At 39.1% G+C, this 16,973-nt stretch overlaps 1 long non-coding RNA gene across 6 annotated transcripts in view; it reads left to right on the top strand.

The window, feature by feature from the left end:
- The window catches only part of LOC120371260, a 201,712-nt gene that overhangs the window by 73,924 nt on the left and 110,815 nt on the right, over nt 1-16,973 (top strand). The window contains exon 4 of one of the 6 annotated variants that reach the window (XR_005584240.1): nt 12,072-12,280. The exons of 4 other annotated variants lie outside the window; for them this stretch is intronic. This is a non-coding gene — a long non-coding RNA (uncharacterized LOC120371260). Of the gene's footprint in view, nt 1-4,253; nt 4,373-12,071; nt 12,281-16,973 lie in introns of those variants that run through there. One more of the 6 variants, XR_005584239.1, reaches the window with a different exon arrangement.

Below are 16,973 nucleotides of genomic sequence, written 5' to 3' on the forward strand. Positions count from 1 at the left end.
AGAAGTTCAGCACTTTGTAATAATCATTAAGTTGTTCTGAGTTGGGTACCTAAAATACTGGTCATGCTTGAAAATCCTTCTTCTCCATACTTTTCCACCCCCACCTTCAAATTTTACAATTTTGCTACAATAATGCAAACTCCACCAGTGGTAGTGATAGTGGCAGTGTTAGGGTAGACAGGCAGCCACGTTCGGGTGTTTTCCAGAATCCACTGATTTAATTCACAGGTAAGCCAGGGGGCTGCAAAACATCCCATCTAGGAAGGTTGTTCCTATCTGCTGGAATAGTGACCATTATGTGTGATGGGGGGAGTGTACATGGGATTCATATAGGTTATCTCCCTTTCCTCATACTGGCCTAATCTAAGTCAAATGAGAGACCCCCCCTTGCAAATATTCCTTTAGCCCTATATACACATGAGATTTAAGCAAAGAAGACTTGCACAGACCAGCTGCACGTAGGTGAATCCTGCCCAATATGCAAGTATCCTACTCCTTGTTGTTAAGGAGATTTGCACTATCCGGATAAATAAGTGATCCATTAAGCTTGATGCTTTGCTATTGTGTATAAAGGAGAGGACAGATGGGTGCCTTTTGGCTTAGTTCTTTTTAACAAGCTACTGTCTTCTTAAAAGGATTTCACTACTTACAAGACTTACATTTCTTCTTATCTCTTTTTTCCCTTTTTTTCCACTGCTAGTTGTGATTTTCAGCCTGAACTTACTGACCCATTGCTGAGAGATTCAATGCCATGATTAGGAGTTGCTGTACAGGCTCAATGGGTAGTGATCAACAGCTTGATGTCTAGTTGGCAGACAGTATCAAGCGGAGTGCCCCAGTGGTCGGTCCTGGGGCCAGTTTTGTTTAACATCTTCATTAATGATCTGGATGATGGGATAGATTGCACCCTCAGCAAGTTTGCAGATGAGACTAAGCTGGTGGGGGGGGGGAAGTAGATACACTGGAGGGTAGGGATAGGGTCATGAGTGACCTAGACAAATTGGAGGATTGGGCCAAAAGAAATCTGATGAGGTTCAACAAGGACAAGTGCAGAGTCCTGAACTTAGGACAGAAGAATTCCATGCACTGCTACAGGCTGGGGACTGACTGGCTAAGCGGCAGTTCTGCAGAAAAGGATCTGGGGATTACAGTGGACAAGAAGAAGCCAGATATGAGTCAACAGTATGCCCTTGTTGTCAAGAAGGCTCATGGCATATTGGGCTGCATTATTAGGAGCATTGTCAGCAGATCAAGGGAAGTGATTATTCCCCTCTATTTGGCACTAGTGAGGCCACATCTGGAGTATTGTGTCCAGTTTTGCTCCCCTCCCCCTCACGGATGTGAGCAAATTGGAGATAGTCCAGTGGAGGGCAACGAAAATGATTAGGTGGCTGGAGCACATGACTTATGAGGAGAGGCTGAGGGAACTGGGCTTATTTAGTCTGCGGAAAAGAAGAGTGAAGAGGGATTTGATAGCAGCCTTCAACTACCTGAAGAGGGGTTCCAAAGAGGATGGAGATAGGCTGTTCTCAGTAGTGGTAGATGACAAAACAAGGAGTAATGGTCTCAAGTTGCAGTGGGGGAGGTCTAGGTTGGATATTAGGCAAAATTATTTCACTAGGAGGGTGGTGACGCACTGGAACAGGTTACCTAGGGAGATGATGGAATCTCCATCCTTAGAGGCCCAGCTTGACAAAGCCCTGGCTGGGATGATTTAGTTGGGGATTGGTCCTGCTCTGAGCAGGGAGTTGAACTAGATGACCTCCTGAGATCTCTTCCAACCCTAATCTTTATGATTCTATACTCAGCACGTCTTAGAATCAGACTTTTTATTTTATGACTTCACAAAAATCTTCCTTTTACTTAGATGTAGTTCTTAATAATTAACTATAAGCTCTGCCCTCTACTTTGTAGAGACATTAGTCTGAATTTAATTACTGTTACAGTTACCCAATATTTTTCCTCTACAATATTTTAATTGTATATTGTCAGATATTACCATTAAATTATTTTTTCCTGGCTATGAAATTGCTGGGGAAAGCAAATAATTTCTACAAGATATTTATGATCACCAAAGAGGAAAGCAGGCTGGAATGTGCAATATGTTTCAAGCTGGAACCAATGTTGTTAGCATGCTGCTTTATAAGAATAATCATTTTATTTTGGAAGCACCCTCTACAATATGTCAGAGTGCTGTACAATATATTGAAATGTGGTTAAATACATTGAAATCTTTATTAAAATCTTGTTCATATAAAAGCCAATAGGTTCCAGTGCAAAATATAGAGTCAATAATAAAATCAGATTTCTAACAGGAAAGTGTTAAGTTGAGGAGAAGAAATTTGTGATGGAAGAAGTTCTACATCCTACTGCCTACTACAAAAAAAGCATGTTCACAGGCCAACTTAGAATGTGATTGTGCGATACAGGATATGTGTCTGCTCAGCTATTGATCAATAGGAGGTTTGAATATATATATGGCTTACAATATTTAGGGTTTTAAAATAAACTGGATCAAACTAGTCAATTTGCCACTTTATAGACAGTCAATGCAAAGAACATAAATTAGGGCCAATGACTAAATATGTTGCTGTATTCTGAACAATCTGCAGATAAAAGAGATGCCCTGATAACAGAGAATCTCAATAATCAAACCCCTTGTAATCAGTAGTATGTAAGTGTTGCAGGTCAGCATGTGATAAATTTGTGTGCAGCCTCGCTAACCCATGACACGAAAAAATATTTTGTACCATGAGGCTCTTTAGGCAAAGAGAAAATTCTATTGTGACATTGAGATCTTCACCTCAACTCCTTGTAAACAAGTCCATTCATAGAACATGAAGAAAATGAGAATATCTTCACAATGGCAACTTCCACCACGCTGCAAGATCTGTTTTCCCATGGTGAGGATATGGAAGCTAAGATACATTTAGTTAGCGCTATTATCTAAATAACCCTAAGGAGAAAATTACAATATTTATAGGACAAGACATATGGCATCTTGATAATACTCCATCATGTGTTTACAAACTACCTTGCCAAGAGGCCTCAGATGTTTTGCACATAGGTAGTGGAAGATGGACAGATCCTTGAGATGCCACATACCAAACCCATAGGTTGTGATACAGAGATATCAATCAGTGATGAACTCTTACAAGGTCTTCTAGTTATAACATGAACCACTGGACAGCAGTTGAGTCATGTTCCTTTGTCATCAAAACAGGACCCATGTTCTTTTGTATCAAGCATAATAGCTAACCAGAATGGTGTATTGACCTTCATTTAAAATCAGCAGAGCATTCTCAACTGCTAAGCAAAGCCAGAACCCTACTGGTGTCTGACCGCACCTGTAATTGAATAGCCACCACATTCTTTGTCACCTTCCCTAAAAAGGGGCAAGACACTGAACAACTGGAGGACAATTCCAGAAACAGAAGTAATTTCTTTTGTCAGTGAAGCAAGAACACCCTCATCAAGAGATGTCTTCTCAAAAAAAAACAAAACTTCTGTCCATTTGAGGATGGTTGGCATTCTCTTTTCTTGACATAATACATTATTAATGTATGTTATAACGTGGCTATGATACTGTTACTTACTATAAGCAATCAAGGGGCAGAGTCTCAAGGAAGTTAGAGGACCATAAAAATCATCATCATAAATCCAAGTTTAATTCAACTAAAGCACCACAGTGTATCAGAGTCAATGGCACTTTAAGTCAGAAGGTCCAGAAAGACCATTCTAGAGTTAATCTGAGCTTATGGTTCAGGAACATAACTATATCACACTCACATGAAATTTGTGCTGAACAAAATGGTATCAGTGGCCCTGTCTCTACATAGGCCAAAAAAGGGGGCGTTCGTTTTCAATCAAGTTTCCTTAACTCAATTGAACCTGCCCCCTCACTTAACACCCACACAAACATGGTTTAACATCTTAACGAACACAAACTGTCTTAATGTTGTAGCTTAGTGGGAGCCTAAGGTATCTTAAATCTCTCGAGGGGGGAAAACCCATATACACACACCACCTTTTTTACCAATAGGCAGACAGGGCTACTGAGTACCAGAATTGAATCATCTTCGTCAAAACGAGCCTGGTGGCATTGTTCAAGCAAGTGCCAATGTTATTTGCCAGATCTGAATAGTGAAAGAGACAAAGAACCATACTTTTATTTTCACTAGAACTACTTTATATTTTATAGCATATGTTTCCTGCTTGGAAAACTAACATTGTCTTTCTTTTTATGAATGTAGGAAGTCTCTCTTTAACCTTGACAAGAATGGAAATGTGAAATCACCCAGTAATAAATGTGAATAAATCTGAGTTTCCCTCTCAGATGAATTCATTGTTGATGAAGCAGTTTTTGCTTTGGCAAGTATGTCCCTAATGTGTCCTAAGAATTTCAAGTAATTCAGAACAAAATCACTGCTATCTCCCTTCAGTGGTCTGTAATTACCTTTTCATAAAGCTCTCTTGTATGTATTGTTTTAAATAATTTAAGCTACCTCTTTCTATTACAAAAAACAGTGTGCAAATCACTAGCATATAAACACAAGAATGCATCAAAGAACTAGTTTGTCATATATTGTAATAAGTTTGAATGCTAATTAGCCTGTTGTGGTCTGAATGTATTTTTCTGTCAATGTTGGTAATATACAATGTCTTTGCTCTAGTGCTGAAAACAAATATAGTGACCAGATAACTCCAACAGGAGATGAATATCTGAGAAGTAATTGTTGCAAGTGGATTTTTTTTAAAGTGTGTTTGCATCCAATTTTTGTTGAGTGATGACATTTTCCTTTTTGGTGGTTGTGTTTTCAGTCTACAAAAGCAGTTTTCAGGAAAGCAGATTGGAGCATTTGCAAACATACCCACATTGGTTGCTTGTTAAATGTGTCAGCAGTTGAATTGTATGGCCCTTGCTTTGAGATTGTTAGAGGAGCTGGGGTACTACTTTTTATTTCATTGCTATTCTGAATCAAAAGGGAAAACAATTCCCCTGAGGCTGAGATTTTGAGAATTTGGCATTGTTAGCCATGGGGAAATTCAAATCAACACACTGTTTACAGTTTTATTTTTAACCTAACATACACTGTATCAAAATACAGTTGATACCATGTATTTTATCTTTACTGTTATTGGAACTGGTAAGTAATAAGATGGTCTGTATAACTTTTAATTACACTAACAAATCACTTGCAGTTAGTATATGATATATTATGCTTTCTTAGTAATGACTGTAAATATTCCATAATTGACTTTGATTCATGAGAATGGTAATAGATTGAGATGTGCATTCTTATTTTCAAACTCCCCAGTATTGAGAGATGTGATTGTTTTTTCAACAATTTCACTCAGTGTTCATTTGACTTGCTTTTTAATATGTCTGCTAATTTAATTTAAAATATGTCACTCCCTAAAGAATAAATAGGATGAGCCTGCTAAAAAGATGATTGTGTATTTTCCATCCTAAAAAAGGCCATAGCTCATTAATATCTATCACAACAAAAATGTATTTTGGAAAGACAGAAAAAAATCATTCTTCATGCATGTGTTCTACATATTTCTAAGCATCCTCATTACACCTGCAGTGCAATTTAACCTAGCAGCTGGTACATTGAGTTGGCATTTCAGAAAATTATACAACAAAATTTAAAGCCGTAATCCCTTACATTGTCCTAGGTAAATGCATTAGGTAAATGTATGTCCTTTTATATCTTTCAAAAGTTGTTTACTTTTTTTCTTTGATCCTTGGCTATGTACCTAAATGTTCAACAATTATTATCCATCAATAGCACTGATAATTTAAAGGTAACATGGTGTGCTTCTTTTGCTGGTGTATAATGATTCAATGATTTGGAAGAAAAATATAAAATCATTGCTGATACAGTATGCAGATGGCAATTTGATAGAGTGGCAAATATTGATAGGTCATTTATATAGGGCAATCTGGATTTCATGGTAAAATTGAGTAATTTGAATAACATACCTTTTAAAACAACCAAATGCAAGCTCATATATCCAGGAACAAAGAATGTAGGTCAGACTTCAAGGATGATGTTTGTATTCTGCAAAGTGTAACAGGTGATTCTTTGAGGATTTAGGATTCGTGGTGGATAAGCAACCAAACATTAGCTTCTGGTGTAGCTAAAAGGGTTAATGTAATTCCTGGGTGGATAAGCAAGAGAATATTGATTAGGTAAGGGGGTGACATTACTCTGTTCAGAGTATAGGCAATACTCTGTATAGAGTATTAATGAGATCATTTCTGGAATACTGTGTCCCACTCTGGTGCGAACACTTCAAAAGGATGTTGACCAATTGAAAAGGATTAAGTCCTGCAAGAATTTATTTTAGGTCTAGAATAAAAATCTTACAGTGAAAGATTAAGGAAGCTCAGTCTGTTCATTTTATCCAGGAGAAGATTAATAAGTGACTTGATCATGGTCCATGCGTACCTATGTAGGTAGAAGTTTTCTGATAGGAGGGAGCTCTTCAGTCTAGCAGGAGGAAGCACAATAAGATCCAATAGCTGGAAGCTGAACCAACAGCTGGAATACTACAGGCTAGATAGGTGTAAATGTTTAACCATGGGAGTAATTAACCTTTGGAACAATTTGCCTGCGAAAATGCTGGATTCTCAGTCTCTTAAAATCCTTAAAACAAGATTGAAGACTTAGGAAAAAATGTCTCCTTATTCTGTTAGAGAAGTTATGGTCCTGATGCAGGAATCACTGGATGAAATTCTTTGCCCTGTGTTTATACAGGAGATCAGAAAAGATTATTATAATGGTCCCTTCTGGCCTTAAAATCTATGGATATCTTGGCTCTTGGGGGAAAATGAAACATGTATAGTGTACAAAGCTCCAGTAACTATCCAGTTTAATGCTATGACACATCAGTGCAATAATCTAGAATTGGCATGAATCCACTACCTATCACATGCTCCAAGTCATAAGACACTTTTTCAGTATAACCTATGAGTAGGGACTAAGGTCACGTCTACACTTCTGGCTAAATCGGCACTGCTGTGTTCAATGCAGTGGTATTAATTTAGTGGGTCTGGTGAAAACAAGCTAAGTCAATGGGAGAGCGCTCTCCCTGAGAGGCGGAAGGTAAGTCAGCAGGATAGCGACATAGCACAACATTGTGTGGTGTAGACAACTTAGATTGACTTACAGCTTTACTGTAGGCCAGCCCTAATTGTCTGAAGCAGAGGTTCTCAAACTGTGGTCCATGGACCACCAGTGGTCCGTGAGCTCCATTCAGGTAGTCCGCGGATAGATCCCTGTAAAGTGTGGGCCTGGGTGGCCACACATGAGAGAATGAAGGACCACCCACCTAATTAGTGGAGCCACGCAGATGTGGCTCCACTAATTATGTGCCTGGACCCTGGCAGGGGCGGCTCTGGACATTTCGCCGCCCCAAGCATGGCGGCATGCCACAGGGGGGCGCTCTGCCGGTCGCCGGGAGGCCGGTGGACCTCCCGCAGGCGTGCCTGTGGAGGGTCCACTGGTTCCGTGGTCCGCTGGTCCCGCAGCTTTGGGGGACCTCCCACAGACCTGCCTGCAGAAGGTTTGCTAGTCCCACGGCTCCGGTGGACCTCCCGCAACCACCGGAGCCGCGGGACCAGCGGACCCTCCGCAGGGACGCCTGCAGGAGGTCCACCGGAGCCACGGGATCAGCAGACCCTCCGCAGGCACACCTGCGGGAGGTCCACCGGAGCCGCCTGCCGCCCTCCCAGCGACCGGCAGAGCGCTCCCCGCGGCATGCCACCCCAAGTATGCGCTTGGCGTACTGGGGCCTGGAGCTGCCCCTGGACCCTGGAGAAGATGCACATGTAAGGTGAAGTGGTGACCTTGAGGGGAATACGGGGTAGGTGGGAGGGGGCAGTGGGCTAAGAAGAGGGGATGGGGAGAATTTGGGATATGCAGGGCAGTAGCAACCAGAGAAAGAGGCAACTTTCCCAAACTCCAGGGCTGTGGTTGCTGGGGATAGACAGCCCTCCTTCCCAGTCTCCGCTCTGTGGCTGCTGTGGCAGAGGAGAGAGGGCACATTCATTACATTAGAAAGGAAATACTACTGATAGTAAAATATGATTTCTGTGCTTTTATTTGTAGAACAAAAAATGTTAATTATTATTAAGGTTTTTTTATATAGCACTTTTACCCAAAGTGCTTTTCAGTAGTTAGCTAACAGTACAAACAACATTTGGAAAGATCATTAAGTGGTTTGCCGAGACCCTCACCTTTTTTCAAGTGGTCTGCGAAAACAAAAGCTTGAGAACCGCTAGTCTAAAAAATGTTGTGATATAGAGCTTTTTACCTCCAGGTCAGCTGTTAAAATCCAGCACAGTTTGATAGAGAGTGAGAGTCATTCCTATGCATGGTAGTTCAGTGGACTAAATTAAATGAGTTAATTTCATTACAATTCCTACTGGAAACACTGCAAAATAATTTAGCACTCTACTTTGCTTTAGCAGATTAAAAATAAAGTGCCTGATCCTGTAGGACAGTGGTTTTGAACCTTTTTTCATTTGCGGACCCCAAACATTTTCAAATGGAGGCATGGACCCCTTTGGAAATCTTAGACATAGTCTGCAGATACCACTGTTCTATGGTAATGACAACTTTTAAAGAACCCCTTAGAAATAGTCTGCGGACCCACAGGGGGGCGCGGACCATAGGTTGAAAACTACTGCTGTAGGGAGTTGAGTACTCTCATCTCTCAGTGACAGCAGTGCAGGTTGAGGCTATTCAATAGTTTGCAGGGAGCACTCAGTCTCTTTCAGGTTGGGGTCCAAATACAGTAACCAAATAGTAAAAGCAACAATGTATTAGCACTGGCTCTATGAAAAGCGGCTCTGATTTTCCTTTGGCTGTGGATAATGAATCACTTCTTAATGCACTTGTATTGAATGAGGAATTTAGATGATAATTACCACATTGCATGCCAGGCAGGAATTGCTTTCAAATGTAGTATGTTAAAATGATTCCTTATTTGTAAGCAAGATAACTCCAATTAGATTGGTTAAGAATGTCTGGAGATGGCATTTCACTTGCACAATCCTCAAATTCAGTTTTGTACTTCTATGTTAGAGTAATAATTTTTAGGTGACAGGGCAAGCATATGTTCTTATACCAGGGCTTCAGTGTGTTTGGACTGTAGCAGTTTGAAGCAGTGCCTTGGAAAAGAGGCAATGAGAGAAACAGTATGGCTGGAGATTGGACATGTTAGGCCCCTCCATCTGGGATGTCACCTGATGTGCTGGGGTCCCACTGGTTCCACCCATTCCATCAGCCTGGGTTTCCTCACCCTGTCTTAGTTGTGCCAGCCCCTCAAGCCATTTCTAGCATGTACATAGATAAGGCCACACCGAGGTGCAGACACTGCCTGAAATCAGCACTGTGTGGGAAGAATCAGCTTGGAGATTTACTCAGCACTCATTTGCACACCCCCTTTGGGGAGTAAACCCAAAATAATATTGTCTGGCATTATATGGAAAAATCTGCACAGCGCAAGCTCATAAAAATTGCCCTCTCTCTCAATGTGGAGAGAGCTATGCACAGCTTCTTGCCCCTTCTCCCCCAGATATGAATTGCACAAGCTGGGTTATGTTATGAACAAGAAATAAGTTTATTAAGTACAAAAGGTAAATTTTAAGTTATTATAAGGGATAGCAAGCAGAACAAAGCAGATTAAACAACTAGGCTTAATACACTCAACAAACAGGTTACAGAATGTAATTTCTCACTCTCAATGTTATTTAAGGCAAGTTGTAGAGTTTCCATAGCTCAGAGTTGCAGTTATTTCTCTTTACAGACTGGACCCCTGTCTTACTCTGGACTCAACCCTGCCTTTCCCTCTAGTTGTTTTTAGCAGTTTTCCTTCTTGGGCAGGCAATGGAGTGCAAGATAAGATTAACCTCCTCCCTAGCCTTAAAAAGGATTTACCTAAGGCGGGAATCCTTTGTTTGATCCACATCCCCATACAGTGGAAAAATACCAGCAAGTTAACATATTGTCCAGTACCAGGTGACACGGTCATCTGACCCTGCTGGGTTAATGTAGCATCCCAGTGAACTTCTCAGGAAGGAGTGGTATTAGCATTTTCAAAATTCTATTGTTCTCCTTAATGGCTCATCCAGGCACTTTGCCTACTGTCTGGTGGGCGCTTCTCAGGTGAAAACACAGTTGTAATTGTTACATAGTTAATATTCCTAATTCCAGATACAGAAATGATACATACATACAAATTGGATAAACACATTCAGCCAATCACAACCTTTCCAATAATATCTCATATGACCTATCTTGCATAAAACATATCTTAGTTATGCCATATTCATATCATAACAATATTTCTATGAAGAATATGGAGTGTAATGTCACAGGTATGTTTTAAGTTTTCTTCTTTTTTTCATTTACTATCGCTGCTCAAAGCAACAGGAACAATGCACATAATGGCAATAAAAACAAAATAGAAAAGAATGCCTCACCAGTTTCTCCATCAACATGAATTAACCACTCCCTGATTTAAACCCGCTTTGACACCTCAGAAGCAGAACAATACATTTTAAAGGTGACCTGAAAGGAGGTTTCCCTTCCAAGACATGAGTTCAGATATATTTCCCCTGAAAGTATCAGTGAAAGCACAAATACCTAAACACTGCAGAAGGCTTATGCACTGCCTTAGTGTTAGCAATGTCACCAACAAAAGCGGTACCTGGACAGTCAAATATTGCTCAGCTACATCAGTGTAAACACTTAGGGCTAGTCTACACTTACCAGCCGGGTCGACGCGGTGAGTTCGACTTCTCGGAGTTCAAACTATCGCGTCTAATGTGGACACGATAGTTCGAAGTCCAGAAGCGCCGCGGTCGACTCCGGTACTCCACCACTGCAAACGGCGGTGGCGGAGTCGACCTTGGAGCCGCGGACTTCGATTCCGCGGCGTCTGGACGGGTGAGTAGTTCGAACTAAGGTACTTCGAATTCAGCTACGCTATTCACGTAGCTGAATTTGCGTACCCTAGTTCGACCCCACTTCTTAGTGTGGACCAGCCCTTACTTCACTGACATTACTCCAGATTACACCAGTGTAGTAGAGCAGAATTTGGTCCAGAGCCTTGAACTCAAAGCTTACCAAGTAAAGAAAAATTGCTCATCATTTACTGTTTGGACAAAGCGAAGGACAATTTCTACTTGTCGTTTTTCAGTGTGCTGTGCCTCTCTGGTGAAGAAATTAAAAAAAAAGACATTACTTTTTAAATAAAATTGAATTATAACTTTTGATCAGATACATTAATCTTATGTTGCACAAAAGATGGCACTGTCCATTTTTCCTTAATGCCACCATGATCTTTGGAAATGCTTATTTTTAAGTTGCAAAAGTTCCCAATTTAAAAATAAAATTTGAGAGAAGAATATGACTAGAATTAATAGCTGCATTTTTATGCAGCTTCCATGTCTGTGTATGAATAACAACTGCAGTGTGGCTGGTAAGAAATGTTCAGTTAATGCAACACAAAACAGTGTTCATATCTAATGTCTTTTAAAAAGATAGCATCTGCCACAATTCAGCATGCCTGACAGTTTGTTTTCTAAACATGCTTTGTGCACTTCAGCTAGAATATTTCTCTTATCTAACTTTAGAGGGAAGTGAATGAATCAGAGGTAAGGATAAGCTTAGCAAAACAAAAACAAAAAGAAAAAAACTAAAAATTGGAGGCACAATAACTGCCTCGGCATCCTGTAGTTTAGAGGTAACTGAATTGTGAAATTAAAATTTGGTCAAACAGCTTTCTTCTGCTCTTATAAACGGAGTTATTTCTGTATTAAATATTTGCACTTTTAGCTTCTTTCATCTAACAATCTCAAAGCACACTAACATATTATGTCTTGTAACATCACTTTGAGGAAGTTAGTTAGGCTTTTTATACTCTCTTTACAGATGGTTAAAATACCTCGCTTAAGGTCAAGTGGCAGTGCTAATGTTAGGAAGTGAAGTTAGACCTGACTCCAAGTTCCTGCCTCTAACCACTAGGCAACTGACTTTCCTGTTCTTTGGCAGGGTGGCAGCAGCAGCTATAACCAGCATGTCCTGTCTGAAAGGATGAAACAGAAGGTGTCATTTCATAACTGTTTCGTTTTTTTAGGGAAGCATGCTATTTGCATAAATTTGAGTGCGCTTCAATTAGATGTTTTCCATCCCCCAAAGGATGGAAAACAGTTATCATCATGGATTGACAAGAATGTGACAGTATCTTGGTCTGTAATAGAATGAGGAAAAACAATGTTTAAAAGCACTAAATATTAAAATAAAGTGCACAAGCAATGAAAAATCCAATCTGAGTCTTCTCTTTCTCAGCCAAATAACCTTTTGTTCTACAAGTGGAAAGTACCAAAATCACCATGAATCCTGGCAAGTGAGAAGGTGTGGAAAGGAATGCTGATTTCATGCTGTGCTTCCCTCTTTCTTCTGTCCCCAGAGAAATAGTTTTATGAATGTTCTGTGGGGATCTTGTTCTCCATTGCCTAGGGAAAAATCTTATTAGCTAGAACATCAATATAACACTAATCACCTCTAAAAATTCTGAAGACACTTTCTATTAAAATCTAAACTAAATTATAAAATGTATTAACTAATTATAATCCTGCTTCAAAACCTACAGATTAGTTTAAAATTTCTGCAGAAAGGATGCTGTTTTCTACAAAATACTACAGGATTTTTCTAAATCCTAAAATCTATAGGATTGTTTTCATAAGTATACTATGCTAATTTAAACAAGCTGATGATCTGTCTCACAATTTTGTCTGTCTATTCAAATTTTGAATATATAGGATATATGTATTATCAGATTATGTAATTAAAGAATTCAGTGGATGTGGTCAAGCTAATGGCTTGCTGGAGTGATGCCACATTTAGCATCCAGCTAATAAAATACTACGTATCTAAATAAGCCACAAATATGTATGTGGAACAGCTCACCCTCACTCACAATGTTTGGAAAACGTGCTAAAATATCATAGAAAATACAAGGCTAGAACCTATGAATCTTCATTGCAGAGCTACTGCATAATCCAATAAGACACCCTGTCTCCAAGCTCATTTGCTGAATCTTCCTAAATCTAAATTACTGCATCTGAAAAGTATAGCTAATATGGTTTTATACTTAATATCAGCTATGTATCTCACAGCACTTTACAAATGTCAGTAAGTATTATTAAACACATTTTAAAGACAACCTAATTTAAACCTATTTCACAGACTTTAAGGCCAGAAGGACCATGATCATCTAGTGTGACCACCTACATAACACAGGCCATAGAATTTTTCTCCCAGTATATGGCCCAGCATCTTGTTGCTGAGTCAGGACTTAAGTTTTAGAAAGGCATCTTATCTTGATAGGAAAGACCCCAGATAACTGAAATTTTATGACATCCCTTGGTAATCTGTTGCAATGGTTAATTACCATCACTGTTAAAAATCTATACTTGTCTCCAATTTAAACTTTGCTGACTGAAATTTTCAGCCATTAGATTCTAGATTAAAGAACCCACAAGTATCATCTCTCTTTCCACTGTAGGCTTGCAATCTAAAATCAAATCACACCTTCGCCATCTCTTTGTTAAACTAAATAGATTGAGCTCCTTTAGTTCACTCATTGTAAAATCATGTTTTCAGCTCATGAATGATTCTTGTAACTCTTCTCTGAGCCTTTCCCAATTTTTCAATATCTTTGTAAAATTGTGGACACCAGAACTGGACACAGTTCTGTAAAAGAGGTACTAATGGGTAAAAGATGGCTCTACCACACAAGATATGAGGTTGCACTCTAGTTTTCCACAAACTTCCTGTGGAACCATTATAAAGTCTCTTCATTTTCTATTAGTCATTTGCCCTGTCTGTAAACTTGTCCAGTGCTCATTCCTCTGTGTCCAAGAGGTCACTTAGGTGATAATTTGAGGTGCAGTAATTTTACTAGATCCTAGAGTTTCCTTTTACCTTTGCACTGGGTTAGGATCAGTATTAATGATTAAAGTGTTCTTCACTGCCATGTTCTTTTATAGGGAAAAGTTATGCTTCTTAACTCACTAAAATATTTTATTTTAACCAGTGTAGCACTTAAATAAATGCATAAAACTCAACAAAACAACTTTTCTGACATTTGAAAAAGCTTTGACTACTCTCATTTTTAATTTGTTACATACCTTGCATTTTCCTCATTTGGGGGGTACTGCCAGAAAAGCAATACCTCCTCCTAGACCAGACAAGTACTGGAAGTACTAGAAATATCCCAATTAGAGCTGCGTAAACAGTTTGCATAGAACCCATCCAAGATGAGGGTATTCATGAGCATCAGTCCACGTTCAGGATTACTCACAAATATAGTGTGATACTATTCAGATGGCCCTAACAGTATTTGGGCCCAACCCATTCCCTTCTCCCCCAAACCCTTGTTCTGATTTCATGTCTATTAGGGAGGGGATGGCTGCTCTCTCTGTTTTGGCACCTATCTCTTGAGAGGGGATGCCGGGATGACCGTCTCAACAGGGTTTTCAAAATAAACCAATGCCACTCCGAAACTGAAAGATAAATTATCTTGGTCATGGGAGGCTCCTTCCCCCATGGTAATGCATGATAACTTAAGCTCTCCTACTCCCACTGCACCTGCTCTAGTGAGTTATGGAGCAGATGTTCTGTGATCCCTCCCATAGTACCTGAGGATGTGTTAAGTCTCCCCATGAGTTTATTAGAGCAGCCTTGGAAATAGAAATATTTTCCCAGTTGTGGTGCCCTTTGAGTGCACTAAATTAATGGAGAAAAGTGAATAAATACAGTTGGTTGTTGAATTTTCTGAGTAAATTTTGCTCTTTTTTAAAAACACAATATATATATTATATACATTTGTGTGAGATATAATATTTTTTTTTTACTTTTACTTTTTGCTCATTATATGATATGACTTTCAAATTAAGTTAGTGTTTTTTTTAAGAAAATGAATAAATACAGTTGGTTGTTTCATCAGATAAAATTACAGTAAAATAAGAGTCAGAGAAAGATGGGTATTTTTTGTTATTACATGCCACTAACTTACACTTCAGATAGTTTCATGTGTGCATTTTCTGTATAGTGATTTTTCTTCTTGGCAATATTCAATTTAATGTCATTTCTCTACTTTCAAGACATTTGCTAAGACATGAAACTGGGATTGGTCAAAAATTTTCTGACAAAACTGTTTTTCAGTGGGAATTTTTTTTGACTACGCAATTTTTTTTCAAAGAAAGTATCTGTTTGCCACAGAAAATTTTGACTTGGAGTCAAAAAAATAGTTTTCATTTATTGGCTGAAAATCAGAAAACTTTTGTGTGGGGAAGTGGAGGGAAAAGCACTTTCTGACCAGTTCTATATAAAACAGTTGTAGCAAGTAGAGCCAGTCAGGAAAATGCAGTTTCCATCTGAAAATTTTGATTTTGCTGAAACTTCAGTTTTCTGGCAGGAAAACCAATATTTTGTTTTAGGTGAGTTTGACCCAGATTGGAATATTTCAGATTGTTGAACTGACCCAAATTTTTTCATTTTGAGACAGTTCAACATTAAACTGCATTTCCATATTCTGGTGCATTACCTCCTGGGAGTTGTAGTTTGGGTCCCCATTTTCTCCTCTGGGCTGGGCTCTTTGATTGGATTTCATCTCCCACGACACAACGCAGTCTTCCCTCTGACAGAGCAGTGTGGGTGCATTATGGGAGTCCCATAACTGCAGGTACATCATGGAAGACTTTGGCCAGGGATCTTGGTCAATATGAAAGAACGGTTTGATCAGGCAACTTGATCTACAACTCCCATGTGGCTATGTGCCACAATATGATAATGTAGTTTAATGATGAAGTGACTTGACACAAAACATTTCAAGTTAGTTCAACAAACTGAAATGAAACATTTTGAATATCCCTAAATGTTTTGGTTTTGGCTGGAAATGCCAAAGCAACATGTTTTGAGTTTAAATGTTTTGATTCCACAGAAAATGTTGATATTTCAACTTTTTTTGTTCTGGTTCAGGGCAAAAAACAAATGTTGAAATAGCAGAATTTTTCATGGAACAGAAATTTCACTTTTTGATCAGCCACTCCTTCAAAGTTATCTACACTTTTAACACCCATTGTGTTCTTTGTGAGTTTATGGCACTCAGTGCCTCACTGGTGGAGCTCAATCTTTTGTAAATTTGTTACATTTATACATTACCTTCCAGTCCTTCAGAATAGAAGTTATTTTTAATGAGAGATCACATAGTTTTTGTTCAGTAGTACACATGACTTCTGATATTTTATTGTGTTTTCTGAGTAGCATCCATACCCCACGGATTGTACTTTCTTTACTTTTAACTTCAGGGCCTGTTTCAGTAGCCTCATAATTTTAGTCATTTTATTGAACTCTCTTTGCTACTTTACCTCCCCTTTGGATGTTGATCCTGTTGAAATGAGCAGGCCTCTTGTCAGAGATGGTCAACATATCTAGCATGATCAGACACTGAATGTTTTGCCATCATTTCATTGTCACTTCCAAAGACATCTTCTTAACTCAACATCTTTGATGACTTTTAAGGGTGAACAAACCATGTAAAATGTGAGTGGGTAAAAACAAATGTCTGAGAGGTATGGTGATATTTCCATTATATTTTCACTCTGATACATTTCTGCCTGTGTTTTATATGTACAGTAAGTAATTTTATCTAGTTTCAGTGGTATTTCAGTGGTAATTCATGAGGAATATCTTTGATTAATGACCACAACAGTGAAAAGTCTCTCTTAAATCGTACTCAGGCTCATGTGAAGACAGGTGAAGAATTCACATTAGTAGCAGGTGAGCGGTAACTCCCCTACAGTGGGATCCGTCTAGACAAATGGTTGAAGAAAAAGAGGTTACTTACCTTATAGTAACTGGAGTTCTTCAAGATGCCTTTATCCACAT

The sequence above is a fragment of the Mauremys reevesii genome, linkage group 9, assembly GCF_016161935.1.
Source record: "Mauremys reevesii isolate NIE-2019 linkage group 9, ASM1616193v1, whole genome shotgun sequence".
Classification (NCBI taxonomy): Eukaryota; Metazoa; Chordata; order Testudines; family Geoemydidae; genus Mauremys; species Mauremys reevesii.